This window comes from Pagrus pagrus (assembly GCF_965226575.1).
Source record: "Pagrus pagrus genome assembly, chromosome: 24".
NCBI lineage: Eukaryota > Metazoa > Chordata > Actinopteri > Spariformes > Sparidae > Pagrus > Pagrus pagrus.
The window spans coordinates 15330471-15352496 of record NC_140206.1 but is presented as its reverse complement, the minus strand read 5'-3'; the positions used below and the strand labels follow the sequence as shown (position 1 = coordinate 15352496).

Genomic DNA, 22026 nt, shown 5'->3' with positions numbered 1-22026 from the left:
AATAACATTATTGATTTACTGTACACATCTCATGAACTCTACAATATATGAACAACGAAAAATATATGTACATGAACGATCATTTTTGCGGACTTTCATATTGCATATTGTGTTTACATGCATTTTTGTTAACATAGCCCAGGAGTCCATTTTAATTATTGTTTTGGTTGTGATGTTTTATTTTATGTGATGTCTTATTTAATGGGATATTTTTATATTTATGTCACAACCCAATTCCAATGTCCGAGTATTCTTAAAAATGTTAAATGTATTGCTCTTTGAAAGGGTACTTGATATCATTTATTGCAATTCTTTCTTGGTCAATATATCATCAAACAAAAGTAGTTACCATGAAAGGCCTAGGGACCAACTTCAAATGCCTCTGTCACGGGCATTGGCTAGGGTATTCCCAAAATGTCTGTGGGTTGAGAGGAAACTCGAGCAACCAACAATTACACAAACTCCACACAAAACAAAGTGTGAGGCAACAGTGCTCACCAATAAAAAGAAAAGAGAAAGAAAGAAGTAGAGAGAGACATAGAGAGAGAGAGGCCCTGAGGAAAGGGAGAAAGACACGCAAATATCTGGGTGTGACAGAAAGATTAAGGGAGAGTGCTACATGACATCATAGGTCAGATTAGGTCACCATGGCTCGCTCCCTAATTCAGTTTGCATGATGGGAACAGAGCACAGTTGTTCATTTGGTTCACATTAAGCTGAAATCTGGCATGGACAACCACAACTCGGGTGATTCACCACACTCACTTAAGTAGCTGTACTCATGTTTTGGGTAGTTTGTGTATTGGTTAATGCTGCAACTCACTTACTTTCCAGTCACTGTAGTCACAGTAATGGGAAAGTGTATTCAAGAGTGCGTCACTTCCTGTGTGATTTGGCTTTCAGCCAGGTTAAGGGGTAAAAGACTTAGGTAATGTTTGGAAATGTCATATTTATATTCCGATTATTCATATGAAAGAATAATCATTATGAAAGAAAGTCCTGTTTATTGGACTGAATTTAAATTACCTTTGCGAAAATAAATAAAACATCTAAGTGAATGCATATAAGAGACAGGAAAACAGGCCCCCTCTATAATGCTGAAGCCATTCAGTGACTCTTTCAGCACCTCCTGCCTTGTTCCCAGCTGACATTCAAATGATGAATTGCTTCTGACATTAAATAAAATCCTTTCATATTACAGTCACACAGGAAATAGGAGGGCTGGGTTGGGGAATATGACCTTAGCTGTGTAAACACTATTGTGGCCAGATACTCCTGCTGCGATGATGACTGAGTGGATGTTTCCATCAAGAACTTCAAAATAGACTATTTTGGGACCAAATACGACACATTTTGTGTGTGTGTGTGTGTGTGTGTGTGTGTGTAGTGTGGTACTGTTGCAATGAGGATTGTGGAGGTTGATGGAATTGGGCACTGGTCCTTTGGCTCTCATCATCTCCACCTTGGAAAAATGGTGAATTACACACTAACATCCAAAGCCACCTTGTCCTGTAAGCCATTTTCTTTTTCCCCTTACAAAAATAACTCGCAAATGTCTGACACCTCTCTCTAAAAATATTCCTGACACATCATACCATCAAATGAAAGCAAGCCAAAACAGAGATTGTTCAGGACTGGACATGGAGCTATAAAACAGCTTGGCAATTACAGAAACTCAGTGAACTGTTATGAGGCATGTGTAGAGCGTCATAGTGCAAGTGCAGCGTGGGAATTCTTGAGAGTTTTGTGGGACACAAATGCTCACACTGACAGGAGTCGCCGGGGGCAGATGCAGACAGACAAAGCGCAAACAGAAAACATTTAGCATACCAACATGACTAGAAATAGCTCAAAACACAGTCATTCACCAGGTCAACGAGGGACAATTCAATTCATGTAATAATGCTCTGAGTGGGAAACTCTACCAGGCACACCGAAGCTACATAATATCTTCTAATAGCAAGCAAAGCCGGCGTTGTGTATAGACATATGTAAATACAAACACACAAACAAACACACAAATATTTTCATGTAAATTCCCTGGTGAATAATTTAATTTAAAAACCTAGCAATTGTGAGCCCTGTTGTGCCTGAAACTGCTGCTAATTTGAACATTTTTAATGACATGATTTCAAATAAAAAGAAAACTACATGTTAAGTTACTGGGCTTTATTTACATAATGTTTTACATCACAGAGAACTTGGATTGCATTCTGACCTTGAAACATCATAATTAGCATGGTTCCTATACGGCCCAAGACATAAAGGCTCTGCATCGACTCTGATTAAAACGGACCAGAACATCATTGGTACCCATCTATTGAGCATCAGCGATATTGGTGAGGTGAGGTGTATAAACAGAGCCCAAAGGGTGCTAAAAAACAATCCCCACCCAAGACACAGTCTGTTCACCCTCTGCTTTGCTCTCAAATACATAAAACGCAGATTTTCACCTCCTCTCTACTGACCTCTTTTCCTTCTCTTGTCTCATGTCAACCCATCATCTGGTGCGACACTGTGCTTCGAGCCTGACAGACTATGAATCACCTCTTACACATACTTGTGTCTGATTGTCATCATAAACCCGCAAGGTCTATAAACTCAAGCCATAAAACACACACTGAAATGCCAAGTGTCAAGCTATCGTAAGGATGTTCTGTGTCATAGCGAGGCCGTTTAAAGCCATTATACACTTAGGAGCTTGTCATGTGATCTGGTGTGCGGCTAGACAGCGAAAAGAAGGCGTCTGTCACGAATGAACATTTATTGCTGCTCTCACATGTTTAGCTTCACTGCCTTTGACACAAAAAACAGATACAATTTCATTGTAAATGTGCGGGCATGTAATAACGGTTATTTCCAGGCTCACGTTTTCAGCGAGGCCTGTGGTTATTCGCTCATTTCCGCTCCCATCCCTTTTTTTTACCCCTCTTGCCTTGCCTTTTTTCCTGGTCAACTCCCTTCATGTATAGATGTTACACTGGGAGGGGAGCAATGGAGACCAGGAACTGACGTCAGTGTGTCAAATAGACATTTATGCAAGTCGAAAGAGGAAACTGGCTAAAAGCTTGAGCTAGCGGCGCCAGTAAAAGAACTCTTTGAAGGGAGCGACTAGTCGGCTGCTGTCCAAAGTCCGACAGGGCGGGGCAGTCCACCTCAACTGACCTGTAGTGACCACTGATGTCTGACACAAAAAATTACATAATTCTGTGTGTGTGTGTGTGTGTGTGTGTGTGTGTGTGTGTGTGTGTGTGTGTGTGTGTGTGTGTGTGTGTGTGTCTGTGTGTGTGTCCTCCATGAGTGAGAGATGTGGGATGGATCCTTAAAGGTTAATAAAAACAAGGAGGAGGGAGAAGGAAACAGGGAAAGGGGCAGGGAGCATTTATATTATATTATATATATCAGCCAATATTGGTCGATCACGGATATAAAAGTTGTAAAAGATGCTTGGTGTAATTTACAATTATTAAATTCACAGTGAGTTGTGCACTGATGGCATTTTAGACAATATAGTTTATTGTGAACTGTAAAATATTCAGCCTCCATTAAATATCATACTGTAAAGTTTCTTTTTTCTGTGCAGCTAGATTAGGCAATGAGTAGAGGATATTCACAGCGAATATCAAATTGCACTAGTTTGGTCCCAAACACTGTAATTTAAATATTTTGTCAAAAGCCAACACAAAGTTGTTGTTATGCATGTTCTCTGAGGAGACTATATCAAAAAGCCTGTTCCCCTTCAAAGTAAAAGTCTAAAATTGGAGTTGAGCTGCAATAATTAATCAATTAATGGATTAATTAGTGGACTATTAAATTAATATCTATTTAAATCTAACTATTTTAATAATCAATTTATTTCAATTCATAAAAACTTCTTCCAGCTTCTTAAATGTGAATATTTTCTGGTGTCTTTACTCTTCTATGACAGTAAACTGAATACACTGATCGACATTTATCATCATTTTATGACAGTTTATAGACCAAACAACCAATCAAATAATCAAGTAAATAATCAACAGATTAACCTACAATGAAAATAATTGTTAGTTGCAGCCCTAGGAGTTTTCCTTGATAGTATCCATGTTATTTTACAGCAGCAAAAAGCATTGCATCAAAATGAAAGTAAAAATGCTGCCAGCCCTGCTGTGGAGGGGATTCGTCAGCACTCGCACAAAAAAAATCAGATAGCAGCCATCTTCTGCAGACTACTACAACCATGGACGTGCGATTCTACAATGCTGCAATCAATGCAAGTCCCTATTTCATGATATCATCATTAACATTGTTATCAAAAAAATCCCCCTTGGTATCTTTGTTTTTAGATAATATCACCCACCCCCTAGTCAGTGTGCACTAATGTCAATACATTTTGTCCCAAAGAAGTCAAAAACAAAACATTAAAAAACTAGACACACGATGCATAAAAGAAGAAGAGAGCACTGAGGGGGAAGAGAGATGAGATGGGTAACAAAAAGGCCAGTGAGTAAGCAGGGGGAGTGATGGAGGGAATGATGGATAGGTACAATAATGGCAGGGAGGGAGCCAGCTATTAGGTTGTGAATAAAGGAAAGGGCCTGATGGCCTAAACAACTGCTCCGGTGTCATTACTCAAGCGCGACCAACAGCCTGTGAGCAGCGGACGAACTCGCACACAAACACACACATATGGTTCCACAGACACATACGAACTCACTCAAGCGCAGCGTGACACAGAGATCCTCTCTGGCTTATACAGCCAATTAGGAAGGAGGGGCAGAGAAAAGGGATGGGGGACAGAGAGAGGGGAGAAAGATGAGGAGGATGTCAGAGAGAGACAGATGGAGAGGGAGTCAGGGAGGGCGGGGGGAGGAAATGGAGAGGGGAAGAGCAGCGAAAAACTGAGACGAGGGAAGAGAGTGAAAATGCATGGTCACACTGGTGGGCGGAAGGTGTGAGGACTCGGCAGCTCACCAGCATCAGAGTGAGCCAAACTTCAGCTGCCCTGTATCTAGTTGAATAGTCATTGCCATGGCAACACACATGCACATCTTCACGTTGACAGCTGTGGACTGACATGAGGCTATCGCAAGGCTTCAGCGGGAGCCATGCCTGAATCCTCACTAATAACATATTACCATAACATAATGATGTGATGTTTCCACATCCCTGCCTGCAGGGTGTCCATCTGCTTGTTCACAGAACCAAAGAGCATTCAGTTTGCATGGAATTCCAAAATTTCCCCAATACTTCATGACAATGGAAAGAAAAATCAGAGGCGGTCGCTGGGCAAAATGGCCGACTACAATATAAAAGCAGGCTAGAAATCAAGCAGCACACAAGTTGGCATGTCTCCGTTCTTGTCTTATTTGTATCTCTCTCTCTGTTTCTGACCGTCCCCCTCCCTCCCCCTCACTTGCATGCAGACACAGAGAGGATGTGTCAGCTTCCCTGCTTCTCTGCAGGGCAGCAGTCCAAATGTGAAATCAATAGTCTTGTCCCTGCCCTCAGGAGATCGGGTTACATCCACACACGTACGTAGGTATATACACCCACACACATAAAGGGGCTCAGGTGGTCTGCTGCAGTGGCCTCACACACATACACACATGCACACAGACAGAGTTTTAAACATGATGCAGCACTGCAGCAGCCGACAACGGAGGCTGACTGCTGAGAGGAACTCGCTACACATTAGAAACAGGCACCGCTTGAAAAAGATGAGAGGCCTGCTGCTCTGGTAAAAACATCAAGTTATAAAAAGAGCTTCAGTGCTGAAGTATGTGAAATAAATGTTAAGTAAATTCTCAGCTGATGGTTACTTTTTGTCGAATTGAAGTTTGTTGCATCGTCATGCAAGCCTTCACTTTGTACTCACCTGGTCAGGAATAATGTGTGTGAATAAATATGTAGCCCTAAAACATGAAGAACCTGCTGGAACTTGTTGGGATAACTCGTTTGTGGTTGAAAAATAAACAGGAAGTAGCCATGGATTGTAAATTCTTAGATATCAGTGTCGCTTTAGATAAGGGCAACTGCATAGTTCATGTAGATAACTAAATTTCACAATCGTACCAGTTGGAGAGACGATGTGACCTACAATAATCCATTACTATTTCAGAGTTTTCATTACTTGAATGCTGTTTATAGCAACAATTCTTTTTTGGACTTTTCAATGTCTTTTAAATTAAGAATTTTTAAGACCTGCAGATACCCTGCAAATAATTCCAGATTATTCATCTTTTAAACAAATCTTTCACTCTTGACTGAGAATCTTAAGCATGATTTTTATATAGCTCATCTTCTGTCATCCTCTACTGTAAATAAATGAAATCATTATGCTGCCAACAGAATTTTCTCATCCTTTTGCGCTCGGTCTAGCGGAGCAGGGGTTTTACATCTGCCACCTGTCAGGGAATACAAAGTACAGTAGGTATAACATTCTGCACAAGGCAACACGTGCCCAAATACACACACACGCATGAATAACCCATGCATGAACAACACATTCTTACTGCAACAGGCCAACCGTGTGCTATGTGCTATACCTAAAGGCAAAGAGAAATACGCACACGTCTGCACACATGCCACTAGCAGCTGGGAAAGTCTTCCTCTGTTAGCGTACTACGTTTCTCATCTCCACCATTTGCTCAGTCCTTTGCCCCATAGCCCCTGCAGCTGGCCACTGATTGGCTTCTGCTGAAAAGCTTCTTGTTATCTATATTCAAAGCAACTGTCTGGGTGTGTGTTTGTGTCTCCCATGAAACAGACAAAAAATATGCCAGCCTGTTTCCTGCCACACCACCTCTAGCATTCCTGCTGTCCCAATACACTGCCATCCTGCCAACTTTTGGTTGCGCACACACACATAATTAAGTTTTTCTATAATTTCCCAAAAGGCCTTCGTGGTTGCAACTTGCAAAAGCGTGCATGTCTTCGGGAGCAGCATGGGAGATCGTTTCAAGGACAGTCCGTTTTAAGGATGCTCAATGCATTGATGAAACTGTTGCCATGACACCACATCACAGAACAATGACATGTGACCTGTAGCTCTGCACATGTGAGGTACATGCTGAACAATATTGACGGCAAGTGTCAACGTTGGTAAGCATCTCCGCATGACAGATCCCTCCTTAACACACGCCACTGACACACACACACATCCAGCAACAAACCATTATAAACCTCTCTGACTGACACACAAGCATCAGTACTTCCTGGAACAGTTTAAGTCCAGGGGAGCAGGCTTCCTCCTCTCAGCCTCCGGCTTCCATCACCGCTGGGGTCCCAGTTTAAAACCCGGCTTCCTTCCTTCCACATCCCCACTGCTGGGCTTTTTACGCATCACTGATTTGTTTCCAAAGATGAAAATATCACAGTGTGTGTCTGGGCCTTTGTCCACATTGTCACCCCATTAGTGTTTTCTCAAAATGTTCTGTTCAGACGTTCCTTTTCTAATTGACAAGCTCTGCTTTCCACCACTGCAAGAAGAGTGCACCCGCCTCCAGATCATCTGAATTAATAACAAACTAAATACATGATAGAAAACTAGTAGGCCAGTAGGCCATTTTATTAATCGAGTTTAGTTTATAAGGTGTTTACAAGGTTGCAATTTTAAGTTCTGGTTTCTTGCATTCTCTGTTGTTCTACCCCGAGGCTCTTACTACCTATGGCCATTATGAAGCACTTTTTATTTCTATTTCTTCTCACTTGTAAGTTCAGAATGAAATTATCGGTATCAAATCTAACACTGACTGTGTTAACTGAGCGAAGGCTAAATATTAATGAGAAAAACAATCTTTTGGTGCACTTCTTTGCCTGCGAGTAGTCAATCTAAAATTGTGTATAGTATGTAATTAGTTAAAAAAGGAGTTGCTATCCCTTGGATGAATACAAGTGGAAACACTGAGACTCTTGGTTGCAAATTCAACACAGATCTGTGATGGTGAGAGAATAAAGGCTCACTGTGAGGAGCATCTCTTAGCTACAGACCACAGCCACGGTTCGCCCTCACATGGTTCTACTTTAGTCAGGAATTATCTCCTTCGGCGAGGAAGAGTCTCCCCTGACAAGATCCTCAGAGGCTTGACTCCCCTTTCATTTGGCTTTGATTTACAAGGCCTTCTAACGGAGGCTTTTGGTGGGGGGGTGAAGCCTTTCCTCTCTGCTGTGGATTTACCCCTTTTTACTACAAACAACAAACACATAGATCCACACCGTCAACTGGAGATTCCACTTTCTGAAAAATGTGCAGCAGTGACATGACAGATGATAGCTTGTAGGAGCACATGATGCCTCAGACATGCGGGTCAGAGGCGCAGCGCAAAAAAAAAAAGCATTTGAGACCACCTTAAATAGAACATGTCTGGCAGCTTGCAACAGCACTTGTGTCAAAATAATAATCTTTGTGGCATTTGTTCATGGAAGGTTTTGCAAAGCCTCCTGGCAGCAACATTTTTCCTCTGCTCCAAATTTATTACCCACAGAAAGTAGCAGTGGCACCATTAACTCACTCCAGTTTACAGGAACTCTTACCTCTGAAGTGGCTTTCCCTTCTTCCTACTGAGGTTAAAGGTCAGATGAAACCACCACTCCGCTCTGTGACTGGGCTCTTATCCCCTGGAAATGAAAAAAAAGGGAGAAGAAAATGATTCAGTCAGTGTCTATTTTTGTGATTATAGTAGCAGAAAACAATCCCTGTTTTGGCCACCTCATCCAAGGCCATTAGTCAGTGAAATACCAAACTTATGGATCGCATGTGCTCGTGTTCACCGCACTGCAGGGGCAGAATTCAGAGACTTGGCAGCTGGAGGAGAGCAGACCGATTTCACTGTCACAAGAATGCAGAGGATTATGGAGGGTGCTTCAGCGAGAGACTTAACTACACACAGACAAAACTGACATGTACAGCCAGAAAGACACTTATCGCAAAGCTCTGAAAGCAATCAAGCGCGGTTCTCCCCCTTCATTATAAACTCTCTTCATCATTACAGCAAGATTAAGAACGTGACATTTGAGCTGCAGAGGCCTTCTTCATTTTACTACAGAGCCTTTCAGATCCACACGCAAACTCACACACAGGCAGCTAGCATGGTAACCACCACAGGATAATAATTTCACAACATGAGTCAGAGCAGAAACTCATACCTTGTCAAAACTCTTGCTCGTGTATTCACTGTGACTCAACAATGCTGACCGGCATTAAACACTTCAGCAAATCATCAACTCATACACAACAGTGCTGACTCATACTGGCCTAACCTTGTTTTATCTAAAACAATCTGGATGCTGATTCATAGTCTGGTAATTAAACATAATTTGGGCATGTCACACACACAGGTTGGTTGTAGGTTACAACATGCTGAGCTGGCAGGTAAATATCAAAGCTACAATTTGGTCATAAGTGTGTACTGTGTGTGTGAGTGTGTGTGTGTGTGTGTGTGTGTGTGTGTGTGTGTGTGTGTGTGTGTGTGTGAGTGTGTGTGTGTAGGCAGCTGATGTTGTGGCTAACTACTAGGAAGCATTTCCCGCTGGCCTCAGCTGTTCCATCGTTTTTCTACATACCAACTGTTGTTCAGCCACAGCATGTGGCTCCTCTCATGTGTGTGTGTGTGTGTGTGTGTGTGTTTTCACAGCAAACAGACTTCTTGTAACAGAGAGAGAGAGTGTCAGGAAGAGTGGTACTTTGTGTGTCATCCATATATGTGTCAAAAACACACAATTGCCTACTCAGATAACAGCTCACCGCGCCCCACCTCCCTCCCCATCTCTCTGGTGTAATTTGCACACAGTTAACGTGTGATATCACTCAGTCAACACAAGGCCATTGAACAGGTGTGGCTGTGACACATGGATCTGTGCAGCTGCAGCGAACACATTTGCTCCAGTCACAACAGCGCCAGGAGCCAGTGGGCAGCTGCTCCTGTGCTGAAAACAAAGGCAGGGCTGCGGCACATGCACAGACAAACATAACCAACATATACATCTCCTCTACACAAGAAAAGGCTCTACTTTTTAAGGAATCTTAAGAAGGCTGAATGATTGTGCCTAGTTCTTGTCAACTTTTACAGAAGAGCAATAGAAAGCATTCTGACTGGAAACATCACAGCCACAGTCTGTTCACCCTGCCTCCGTCTAGCAAAAAAATAGAGCAGTATCCAACGCCCGCCCCACCAGACTACACTGCAGCTTCTTTCCTCAGGCTGTGAGACTCCTGAACTCATCATCAACACCATGAATAGTTTACTTTTGTGACTTGATTGTTACTTATTCATAGATCAGTTTGCATAGTTTTCATTTTTTTGTGTATGTAGCTTAAGGAAACAGAAACCTCATTGTACAATCTTGTGTTGAATAATGACAATTAGATTAATCTTAAATTTTGAATACAAATCCTTAAAATGGCACCCACTCCTCCCTCATTAAAAGTTGTACAAGTATTTTTCATTTCACAAGTTTGACTGCTGGACACAAGATGTCTCCCACCTCACTGTATGTGCACTGACGGCTTCATATTACCACATCTCACGTGTGTATGCTGAATATTGGACCATGACTGGCTTGTGAACTATTTGTGATGTCACAAATCATGCTTTTTCATTGAGCAAGGACAACTTTCAATTTCAGCAATGAATGTGAAAACAGCCTTCCAGTGTCAAACTCATCACATACATCATTCTACACAATGAAGCTCAAACATTCAACTGTAGGAACAAGACGAAAAACACATTTTTGAAACGGGTTGAGGAAATTAGATTTTTCACCTCTTAATTCTGTAATAATCATGGCAAAAGTAGTCAACACACCAATGTTTGTAGCCAATAGTGGCATTATTGCCTTTTGGAATACTCAGATTTTCCTGCAGCAACATTAGTTGTTGCATACAAATTGCATGGGTATGAGAAGAATAATTGTTCAGGTACATGCAGAGTTGACACACAGTGAGAACACACAACTGCCCAAAAACATGCCCTGCGTATCACCGCCTTCAGAACACTTTCTGTTTCGACAGACTGTTTATGCGGCCTAGATTGGTGCCCCACTTCAACAACAGACCAAGGGGAAACACAGGCTCCTGTGTAGTGGACACAGGTGTGTCCTTGTCCACCCGCGCTTCCCCCATTTACAGCAATCCTTCGGCGCAACTCATTTCCTGTCGGGGCAGGAAGTGGGAAGGAGGGCAGGGCAGTGGGCGAGCAGGGGTGATGATGATGTCACAGCAGGAAAAGAAAGACAGGATTGTTGTAGGGGAAAGCACATAATGAGTAAGCAGGCGTCAAACAGAGCTAAACGCACGATACAAGTGTACAAATCCCAAATATGTGGCTTTTTCTACTAATCATAGTGTGAGAAGAACTTCCTGTGCTAGACTAATCATCCATCTATAAAAAGACACATACTGTAATATGGGTTTTACATGACCACATAACAGACTTGTCCCAAACTGACATGAAAGAACGGCAGAAATGACACACAAGTCCCTACAAAGTTTCCTTGTTGCTCAGCATGACACACCAAATTAACTGGGTAGATTAGTGTACATTATGCCCCTCAGGCACTTGAGTCAGCCATATTCAAAGAAAATATACCTTTCATACTGATATTCGGTCATGTTTTTCATTCACATGGATTCCAGGTTTGGAAAGATTATACTGTAATCATCTGTTTGCGTTTTAATACGGTTCGACTTCCAGGAGAGAAATCTTTATTTAAAATTTCTACACTCATCATACCAGAAACATCTAATCTACTGTAAAATAAGATTACAAAATAAACTGTATCATTCTGATTCTCTAGTTTTGCTTAGTGATGCCAAATCTGATATAGTCGATGGGTATGAGCAATAATATACGCCATAATAAATAGACTGAGTATTGGCCATATGTGCCCAATTCAAATTAAAAACATTTTCGTAGTCATTCTACACCGATATAATCAACATAAATGATGGCCAAAAAAAAAGAGGACCTGGTTGGCCATTTTGACTAAAGCGCGACAGATATATTGCTTGGCACATTTACAATGTCCAAACAAGTGTTTGATACCCACATTCGAGGGATCAGTGCAAAAACTTTGTTTATATCGGCTGATATATCGCTATCAGATTTAGCTGTTCATTTGTACGAACAGTGGAAAATGTATTTAATTTTTGATGCAGATTGTACAGATTTTATGATTTTTTGTGTATACTGTGAAGATGTTCGAATTTCAATAGCTGTGTTTCTAAACTTGTGTCACACTTGGAAGGGACAACCTATCTGAACAGAAAAACATGAACATCTTTGCAGAATACAATTCAGCACAAACACCTTACAAATGACTGCAACTACAGTTGAATCAAGGCATCTCTTCACATAATCTATCAGGGTACTGGAAATGGATTGCATTGAATGGTAGAAATGTATCTACGCTTTTTGTAATCTCTATGGATTTGCATTGTGAATGTATTATTTGAATATGCCTCTAAACATTTTGGAAACACCAGGCAATCTGTAATGTTATGAGATCATAAAACTATTTACAATTTAACATTAAAATAACAGCCACCTCATAAAACACAGAGGGCAGTCTGCTATTAACCATGCATGCTCAAAATAGCAAAAACACTGTCATGGCGACGCAATACAGATAAATGATTAAAGATGCATTCCACTCATTCTTGTGTCACATGATAAGATAGCGTCTGGAAATGTGATATACTTCTACACTGTGTTTTAAGAGGAAATTACCAGTCAGCGCTATAAACTGGTGATCAACTCTGATTCACAACACATAATAGATATACTCCCTAAATCACTAATGATCTGCAGAACAATGGCTTGAGATTTATTGATCAGAAACACCCAACAGCTTCTTAATCTGGTTCAAGAACAAGATAAGGCCTTAGCAGTGACCCTGAGCGTTCTTGTAAGGGCGCTGAGGTAAAGCATCAGTCATCTGATTGATGGTTCGCTACAAAGGAGATTCTCACTGAACAGGTGCATTAGTATTAATCAATGCACTGCTTTAATACCAAGTCGAGTGCAACTCACAGGAGAAACAGCTTCTACCGGTACACAGTAGACTGCTGCCTCTTTGGTGGTTCAATGAAAATCAAAACAAAAGCTGTCTGAAAGGGCCTCGCTCAAAGTCTGTAACGAATTCAAGTTACACGTCACTTCATGGTTACACAAGAAATGTTGAACAATGAAGCTGTATCTAATCATTTCACATTCATGAATTTAAATATAGCTAGACATGGCTGTCTCTGCCACTGCGTGGTATGGCACGGCTCAACCTGACTCACATTCGGTACCAGGTACTGTTTCTCGATTTCATTTTTCTGAGCAGACAGTGTGGGCGGGATCTTAATGATGCTGTGTGAAAGCTGCCGTGACATCATCTTCAACGCAACACAAACACAGGAACAATTGAGGATATTGAAGGGATGGTGTTCTTGATTGCTGGTATGTGGCTGTTTGTCACAGCAAGGAGAGAAAAGAGATTTTGGGAAATTCTACATCAGAGCACAGACAAGATGTCTCTGGTTGGTCCATGTCGCAAAACTGATGATTCTCTCTGACCAGTTTGTGGTCTGCAGTGTTTTCACTCCACCATTTAGCATTAGCTCAGCTTGCTTGGGACCTCGACCGAGGTGATGCCAAAAAAACACCAGGTACCATCCGCATAAAAAAAAAAAAAAAAAGGAAAACCAAAAAAGAATACACCTAAACGAGTTGAGTCGAGTTGAGTCAAGACGTATGATGCAAGGGAAAGGAGGCATCAGGAGGTGCTTTTCTGACGAATACTGGATTACACTTTAAGTGACTCACCCATGACTAATTTGAACACAACCACCCTTATTGGCACTTAATTTCAATCAGTGTACTCAATGCATACAGACACCAAAGAGCAGCTTGGTCACCTGACAAGTAAGTCTCGTACAAAGGCTTAACAAACAACCTGCTCTGTTTATGAGCTTTACCCCACGGTGAATGTGTTGTTGAACTGACCCTCCACTATCGTTTATCAAGTTTTCTATTCCTTGGAACAAAGTGAAGTCTGGTTGCGATTACAAGGAGCTGATCTCCTCTCCTTGGTGGGATTCTCCACGGTCTGTGCAGTGAGCGCCGGGCTCTGGAAAAACCACACATGGTGGGAATTATGGAATAATGCTGTGTCAGGAATGTTCCCACGATGGCCAGCAGGATCTGATGGAGGTCCCAGTGGCTGGCTTGTGGGGTTTATGGGTAATGTAACACACACATACAGAGTTACATGATCAAATGTCTCTTGTGTTAGTGTACGTTTGGACCTGCTCTTGTGTTGGATCAAAATAGTCCTTTGTGTGCGCACTGGTTTCATTTAACTGCTAAAGAAATCAACTCTCAAATCTCATCATTAGCACAGCTTGCTCACAGCTGATCAGCTTAAAGACTGAAATCTCACCTCTCATTTACACTGCTTCGCTCTAATAATCTCCCGTCGGGGACTATCTACAGCAGCGCAGGGTGAGGGGTCAAGCTGAGTGACCACAAATGTGCCCAGTGAAACCTCCCCGTTGCCTAAAAGTCGGTCACGGTGCCAAACTCATGGGCAGATCTCAATTCGGTCACTGAGAGTGAAGTTGCGTGTGTGGCACGTGGGACGAAATAATCAGGAATCACTCGACAGTAAAGATCAGTGGAGCAGAGCGAGATTAGCAAGCTTCTCAGCCACTAACTTAACCCAGAGACTCAGTCAATAGAGGCTCGGGCTCCCTCACAGAGCTGCCAGGGTATTAGTCAATGAGATTTGGCAAGAGCAGCCACACAGGCACACACACTGTGCTATTTTGTGAGATTAAGCCTGCAGGTTTGAGTGACTGTCAAGGGAATCTCTGGCAAAAATGTGTCAATCTACTTCTACTGCGGCTGCTTTCACTTGTATTCTCTGTGTTGTAGGTCACAGAAACTCCAGATCCCTTCAGTGTCCTACATGAACCCTGATATAAAAAAGGAAAAATGAAGCAGCCTGCCAACATCGGTCTGTACAGTAAATGCAGAGTGCTAGCTTGAAGCCAAGCATTGTGAGAAAAGTGCGACTACCAGACATTGGCAGAGGACGCGAGGAAACGAAGAATGACCTCAGTGTTTCCAAGCTGTCGTATTTCACATGACATCAGCTGCTCTGAAGAACATTTTATTGGTTCTCATAAACCTCTCTCTTCTGTCCTCTCCCCCCTTCAGCCAATACTTCTTTCCTCTCACCATTTCACATTTCACCCTCCTCCTCACAGGTGTTCTTTCACTTCCCCCAAGTCTTTGTTGTCAGCCAAGCTCTAGTGTGGGGTCACTACTGACATGGCGATGTGTGGTGACCCTTGTGGCTCTTGGCTTGCGGTGTTATGAATGGGCAATGGGACAAGGGCAGGCTGCTTTTTGATCCCATCTCATTTTCCTTTCTTGAGGTTTCACTGCACGCTTAAGTACCGCCTTAATAGTGTAGCTACTTGAGCTGGGGTAACTTTCATGATTATGGGTGAGGGTGTAGTTAAAAGTCTGACGGGGGGAAAAGTAGGCTACAGTGCATATTTAATAGCAAAACAAGCCATTCCAGCCCCAGTTTCTGGTGTACTGCTAGTTTGTGGCTTGAACTGAACACAGAAACACTTGAAACAGTTGGAACATTTAAATAATGTAAGAGTGAGCCTGTTTTCGTCTTCATGCAGTGTAGCAGAGACCCTTCAATCGCTGCGATTCAAGAGGATGACAAATTCCAGTGTAGTAGGTTTGTGGAAGCCTTAGTTAATATATGCAAAAAAATCGTACATTTTCCTATAAATAAATATGCAATTTCATATCATTTTGGCCAATTATCATCATCATAAATATGTGCAAAAACTGGAGAAGTCAGAGTAGACAATGAATAAACAACACCCAAAAAGCTTAATGATAAAACTAGCTAAAGAACTCAACTCAGGACCAACTATGACCATTAGATCCTGACCACAACATTACAGACAACGCCGGTGTTTCTTCCTCTTTAGATAAGGCATACAAGAAGCTGCAATGGCATATTTCTGTCCCAATGGCTTGGGTGCTGAGCCTAAACCAATCGAGCGCACGCTCAGGTCTGGAGTGAATTTTCTATGCGTGGCAAGATATGGGTTTGTTCCAACAATACAGATACTGCCTTTGTAACCACACACACAAACAAGACACAATACGATGCTAACCTCCTAAAAGAGACACCAGAAAAGAACACTGTAATCACTGCATCCTCGACTTTCTCTGATAGTCTTGTTATGCCACCATTGTTAGTGTATTCTAACCCTCGGTGGATTTGACTGGAATGCAATATGGAGGTCAATGGTTAGAAAGCAACTGTACAAGCATAAACTCATCTAAACAGAGGCCATCTAAACATTTTGGGCCAAGAGGGAGGCATTTCACAGTGGGGTGAGGGAAAACACTTCACTTGGTTTGCGTGTGTGTGTGTGTGTGTGTGTCTCAACGCCTTTGAATGATGGACTGCAAGTGTTACCAGAGACTGCAAAAAAAAGGGCAAACAAACGCCATCAATCCTACGCACACATAAACACACAGACACGCAAACTGCTGTTATGGTTCCATGAGAACTAGCTGAACTCTGCACAGTGCAGCGAGGACACAGGAAGTGGCTGTGCTGATGTTTATGCCTGGCTGTAATCCATTGCATGATCCGGCCATTTAATTTAATTTAATTCAATTAAGGACACAAAATAGCCCACATGAAAGCAATACAGAGAGTAGGAAATAAATCCACTTTCTCTTTCCATATCTACACCTTACACCAGACGGATCATACATCACCCAGTCAATAGTGTATATTCTTTATACAGCAGCCGCACAAGCCAGACAGCACATGTATATTTCCTATGAGTTTGCACTTTCTGTGCTCTTAAAACTACTCTGTCTGAAGCACTCCTGCTTGCCTTAAGCATCTTGTGTTCATGTCAAAGACGCATTATCCATGGCTCGGCAATAAAGGCTGTCCATCCACGCAGACAGGCCGCCCCATCCATCAAGCCGTCCTGTGGGCTGTTGCGGTGGAGCTTCAGCTGGACTTTGCAGTGGATTACATAGGCAGGTGGGGTAGAGAAAGAAACACGACACCATAAATCACCTCCTCCACTGCTCGCTCTATGTTCTACTCACAGATACCTGATGCAGCTGCTGGAATTCAAACTGAGAATTCCCACTGGGATGAGATTCCCTTTTCCAACCTTGGGTACTAAGATCAGTTTCAAGGTGATTACCCAACTGTGTGTAACTTAACTTTAAAATAGGCGCATAAAAACCAGCAATGAGCCTCAAGGCTTTGTGACAGTCACAGGTGTTGCTGTGACTGCATGATCAACGTGTGACAGAGAGTAGCAAGACAGGGCCCCCCATTTCCTGTCACGTGTGCTGTTAGGTTAACAAAGACTGATCCCCTACAACAGTGAATGGAACAGACCATCTGTAATACAGAAGAGAGGGGGGGTGAGAATCAGCCACCTGCCATTGTCAAAGTCACACTGATTAATAGCTGCCTAAGCTGCTTACACAAAATGTACAGTGAAAGAGGTAGCAAACAAAAGGGACAATTAATGAATGAACAATACAGCCGGCTGCACATGTATCATAGCAGATCAGATCAAATATAGGAAAATAGGTCATGGAAAAGCTGCATGTGGAGATAAAGACTGACAGACTAAGGTGGTTATGTAGCTTAATAGATGGATCAAGACCCTATTAATGACATTTGATAGATAAAATATATCTTTGAAAACATGTTTATAAAAGCTAAAACAGTTCATATTAAATTTTGGTGTCTCTGTCCCAGTTTTCTACAGACGCAAAACAATATTAAAAGAGAGAAAAAACATCTCAAAGTAGCAGAGGCATCAATCACTCCTAGTATAGTAGCACCAGTATATACCAGTATGCATTACTGCCACAACAATAAAGTATTAAACAAGGAGTGCAACCATCACTTTTTCGCCACTTTAAGACTTGCACCTCATTCTCTCCACCTGCAAATTATAACCCACAACTAGATGCAACAAGTGCAGACCAGTTCTCTGACAGTTGTTACAAGGTAATGTGGGAAATGTAGAAAGGTAGACAAGACTGTTTGAGGAAGAATTACAACATTTCATCATAAATAACATGCTCAAAACTAGGGTTTGGCCAATGAACGATGCAATCATCCATCTCTGATGGCTGCCCTCTACCCTTGGAACGTAGTGATTTTAAAAGCCTGCCAGGCTTTTGTTGCTCGTCAATGCTTTTCGTCTCAATGTACCGTTTATTATTTTCTTACAAACCTGCCCTAAAAGGTTACACAAACTTAAAATGCTTGGTTAGACTGGTGGCAGCAGTGTTTCTTTTAACCGTGCTGACGTTATTTGCACTATTGTCTTCTTAACTTAACTTGCTCAGTGTTGCAGTGCTGATGGTGGTAACCAGTCATTGGAGGATGCTGTCAGAGTGACAACGGCAATCTATGGTGACTATGGTGGTTAACTGATGAGGATTCTCCCTCCTCGCTTAAGCAAGTGGGCTTTTCTCCTATGGGACAGCCTTAAATTCTGATACATTCAAAAATAGAAATTAGCCAATCACAAAAATCATCGCCCATGTTTCATTGTGGACATCGTCATATCCTAATTTGTTAGACATTGCCTAACCCTACTGAAAACAATGAATCAATAACTTCCAGCAATGGTGAAGCATCTAAGAGTGGCCTCTTCCTTTAAGAGTGTAAATCCCACCAGAACTGGCCTGTACTAAAAATGCATACACTCGTGATACTGCAAAGTGCTCCGGGAGAAACCGCTCACCCAATGGCACAGATATGGAAACTAACATAGGAAAGACATTCAATTGTAGGTCAATCTTTGCCATTTGTGTCTCTACTTGTCTTTATATAGCAGTGTGTGTGCGCCTGTGCGCTTCAGTGCACCTGCTGAACAAGGACCCAGATCATGTATTGCCCTGAAAGGAAAGGAGGGTGTCCTCCTTCTGCCTGCTTCGATCAGCAGCCAGAGGGTAGAGGCTGGGTTGTCCATATATCAGTGCTGTAGGATGATATGATGCACCTTCACATCTCTAGATCGTCATACATTTCATGATGGTGAGTACATACTGAAATATACATGAGAGTTAAAGTCCATGTTTTTTTAATCCTTACTTCAAATCAATCATCACAAAAGAAAACACTGTTTTTGGATCTCAAACAATTGATTTCCTGCCATATAGGGCACTGATATGAGTCTCACAGTATGCATGAAAAGGCTAGCAGGAAGAGCAACATTCTGAAACAGTAGCGGTTTCGCAGGCTACATGCGGGCTTGGTTAGCCCATTTGTCTTTGTTTCCAAATGGCAGGGGCAGCTGCCACCAAAGGTCAGCAAAATGTTACCAGAACAAGGCCCTATAGTGGCTGCGACCACGTGCCGGTGACAAGAGTTGGGGACACACCCAAGTGGAATGACACAGACGCTTTTTCTCTTGTTTTCACTCGTGCACACAACACACCCATAATGTGGCGTCTTGTTTGGCATCAAGGAGCCTGATGGAGCCTGATGGAGCCTGTAGGCCTTTCTTTTTTAGGAGTTTATCCTCCACTCCCAAACCCAAAGCCAAGGTACCTCCTATCAATGGAAATATCAGGTTACACTCTACCCTCCGGCTCTCCATCAGGTAGTGTTGAAGGCTGCGTTTGAAGTGCCATCTTCCCCCTACCCTCCTTTACCCACCTACACCCCCCGGCTGTAACACAACCTGGGTAAACTTACACCATCGCCACCCCCAGACTTGTCTCGGTCTAGAACTTTTGTGCAGGAAAGTCTCGTGCCCAAGGACATGGGCGGATGGATGGATAGATGGGTGGATGTCAGACATGGCCCTGGCAACTCGCACGGCAGAGCCAGAAAAGTGCTGACAGACAGACAGAACATCACGCAGGACATGCTAATACACAAACCAAGAATAGATTTCAAATCTCTCTTCTCTAATGCACACGGTCTTTGGGGATCATTCCCCTAGCCAGAATTTTTCTGACAACTGTTTTTCTCATCTGATCAACTACATCCCAAGGAAATCAAGCATACAAAAAAAGGATGAAAGGGAGCAGAGGGATGGAGGGAGGAAAGCAGAAGGGGTTTATTTCTTCCTTTCCTCTTTTGGCAAAACAAGACAGAGTGGGTGAATGAGAAAACCACGTTTCTGGTTATGTGTTTTGAACTGATGCTTTCTTCCAAAATATATTCCCCCTCTCTCCCTAGGTTCTCTCCTCAATAGCCTCAAGAAGAAAGCTGGCAGTGAGGAACTCCTTACATGCGCTTTTAAACAGAGGCAGTGAAATGACACGCTCTTTTCTAACATATGTTTTACCTCCGTGGCTGGAAATTTAATCCATGACTGAGCTTTTTATGACTGAGCTGCACTGTCTGAAGGCAATGACTTCAGGACTATTAAGTCTACTGAGTGAATGTCTTGTATGACCCCGTTACACGATGTCCACCGTTTCCTTTTGAGTTGTTTGGGTGTTTGCATCAATGCCGTCACAACATATTCTTGTCCTTGGCATATTTACAGCACGCTTGTTATGAATGAGAGCAAATCAAACAGGTACTCGTTGAACTTAATTTCTGTGATATTGCTACAGCTACGACGACAATAATCCTGTTGGAATTCAGCCACAGGGCAAAAATAAGCCTGAGAAAGTAGCCTCGAACTTCAAAAACAGACCAATCCCTCCATTTTCCCAACCAGATGATAATGAAGTTCTTACGAAACACACTCATAATGGAACACAGCACAGGAAACAGACGCAATGAAAATGCCCAAAAGGAACAAACACAAAATATCACTGGGTTTTCCAGATGTGCTTGTGGCATCACTCATGACAATAAGTACCAGTAAGACAGTCAAGTGAAATCTGACTCCACAGTCTTGCCATTTTTCCCTTTGCACAAGCTCTAAGCTTTAAGGCATGTGCCTGAGGGGAAGCGACCAGAAGGCCAGTAGTTATTTTCGACCCATTAACTGCACTGTAAGCGAATGGGTAGCATTGTTGTGGCACTGTCTCCATGCCCAGAATAATGTGCTCCTAGTCTATTGCTTTGAGGATGCAAATCAAGCGTGCCTTAAGGACACAGACGGTCTATTATAATGCCACTGTGGGGAATAAAGGCCGGGCCAAGTGGCTTCTTAGTGGCCTTTTTTTGAGCGAATACAGTTTGTTTTGTGTAGTCACCCCTCAATGGAAGTGTTGCCCTTAAAAAGCTGTCCGAGCCTGGCCGTCATAGTGTAAATAACACAGGCACAGGGAATGTTTACTGGGTGAAAACCTGGGCCCATATGGTAGTATGCCAGACAGTGGCATGGTGTGCAGCCCCTCTACAAATGACCTTTGAACCCCACTGTCAGTGAAGGGCCATTATCTTTCCAGTGTTAATGTCTGACTGCAAGCAAAGTCTGCATGGGGAGGAGTGTTCAAGTAATTTACAATCTTTCGGCTGTTTGTGAACCTCTAATTAGTCATTTGTGCCAGTAAAGCAGCAGCAGCAGAATAAAAACACAATATGTCTTTGAGCTTTAACTTATCCACAAGGCTTAGCTTGGACAAAATAAAGCGAAAACGCGTCATAGTTTTTTTGGGGGGGACAGTTGCTAATTGTACGAGCTAAAGAGAATGCTAGCATTAAATTGGGAATAGCCACTGGTCAAGCTGGCTACATGTTATCCGGCGGCGTCACCCAACAAAGGGAATTAAAACAGTGTTGCAGTGAACGAGGTGGCGAATAATGAACTCAACCCAACCACACTCAAGTACATCCCCACCTACCTTATGGGCTCTTAATCACGTAAAATGTGGCATTTAAAGAAATTCCCGGTGGGATATAAACATTAGCGCGAGCGAACCATCGGCCATTAAGCTGATAGCCTCCTCCCGTTAAACAGGGTGGAGACTATACATCTCTCTCTGTTCAGCTGGGCGCAGGGGAGGAAAATAAAGGTTGAAAAAATACCTCCAACCGGCTACGACACAGTCCAAACGC

General features: G+C 42.5%; 1 protein-coding gene across 5 annotated transcripts in view; it reads right to left on the bottom strand.

Annotated features, from left to right (window-relative positions):
- Window positions 1-22026, bottom strand: part of raph1b (Ras association (RalGDS/AF-6) and pleckstrin homology domains 1b) — a 48119-nt gene that overhangs the window by 25375 nt on the left and 718 nt on the right. For all 5 annotated transcript variants that reach the window (XM_084347077.1, XM_084347080.1, XM_084347079.1 and 2 more), the window contains exon 2: window positions 8512-8595. The gene's annotated coding sequence lies outside the window, so the exon portion shown is untranslated. The remainder of the gene's footprint in view (window positions 1-8511; window positions 8596-22026) is intronic.